This window comes from Perognathus longimembris, chromosome 9 (genome assembly GCF_023159225.1).
Source record: "Perognathus longimembris pacificus isolate PPM17 chromosome 9, ASM2315922v1, whole genome shotgun sequence".
Classification (NCBI taxonomy): Eukaryota; Metazoa; Chordata; class Mammalia; order Rodentia; family Heteromyidae; genus Perognathus; species Perognathus longimembris.
The window spans coordinates 5,122,854-5,124,546 of record NC_063169.1 but is presented as its reverse complement, the minus strand read 5'-3'; positions in this window follow the sequence as shown (position 1 = coordinate 5,124,546).

Here is a 1,693-nt window from a genome sequence, read left to right as displayed (position 1 = left end):
TTGTAGTATTCTGGTGGCAAAGTTTTGCCACAAAGGGGTATGACTTCTTCATCGACTTTTAGAAACAATGCCGTGGGGTCAGGGGTCGGGGCCAGGGCAGGGCGATGAGAGGAACATGGGCGAATGGCGTTGTCCTACTTACATACCTGAAAATGGAACTAGGAATGGAGGGGATTCATGGGGAGAGAGTGGAAGAACAATGGAAGAGGGGTCACAGATCAAAACGCACTGTACAGGTAAGCAGACAGGGTAAGCTGAAGCTTTCTTTGTGAGACCATTCAAAGATAAATTGTAAATTGCCACAAGAAGTATGAAATACATAGTAAGGGCTGAATAATGTCAGAGCATTTGATTGAAGAGCAACCTCCTATGTGTAAGAATAATTTTAAATAGGTTTTATGCTTGAGTGCAAAAGCAGCTAACTTTTAAACATGCTATCATAAAAATAAAAACTGGCCGGGCACCAGGGGCTCACATATGTAATCTTAGCTACTCAAGGCTGAGATCTGAAGATTTACAGTTCAAAGCCGGCCCAGGCAGGACAATTCATGAGACTTTTATCACTACCCACCAAAAAGCTAGAGGCGGAGCTGTGGTTCAAATGGCAAAATACAAGCCTTACGCAAAACAGTTCAGGGACAGCATTCAGGCTCTGAGTTCAAGCCCCAGGACCAGCACAAAAACAAACAAACAAAAAAACAGCCTGTAATTCCCCCAAGATCTAGTGTCATATAAATAAGCATCTAACAAGCAACTTACATGATAATAAACTAACAAAAATGTAAATTTTTTTTTCCTACATCAGTAGTATATTTATTGTGCTGAAATCAAGTGGCGGGAAGGAACCGAGAAACCAGTACAGAATGTTCATGAAGAATTACAAATCTCTCGCCGTTACACACCGAGGCGTGACTGCCATAGGGGCTGCAAGTTTCCAGTCGTTTTCATGACTGCGTGTCTTGCAGGGGAAGTATGTAACTTTAATGCACAATAAATATTTTATAGTTTTACAAAATATTGTCCAAGAGTTTGTACAAACAGCATACATCTTACCCATGCAGTTTTTACATGTTTGTTGAGATTCTTAGAAATGTTCATGCTATTTTTGTCACATTTTTCTCTTTCCACAAAGATCCCTGTGACATCCCCTAACAAACGAATTGGTGTGAATCAGTTCTTTTCTCCTTTACTTCCAGTTGCTCATTCTTACTCCATGAAATACTTCATTTGCAAATAGCAAATTGAACTTGATCAGACTGCTCTCAATTTTATTCATCTTTTCTTTGAACAATAAACACCTTGTAACATCAAGCACTGAATTGAACAATCTTTAGCACCAAGGAGTCAAGACTATTGCACCAAAATAGGTTTACACTTCATATCTAGTTAATAAATAAGACTTTGCAACTTAGTCACATGGGAAATATCACTCCCAAATTAAATACAGTGAAAGAGAAGGATAGACTGACAAAAAATGTTGGGTGTATGCTATTTGTAAAGCTATGTGTGTGTGTGTATATACGTGTGTGTATACACACATAATACATATATGCGTGTATGGGTATATGTGTATATATATATATATATATATATCTCCAAGGATTTGTAAGTTAGATCGAAAGTTAAAAGTTACATTAGAAGACTCCTTGATATTTTTAAATTAAAATTTATTTAATTTTAAATGTTCTTTCCA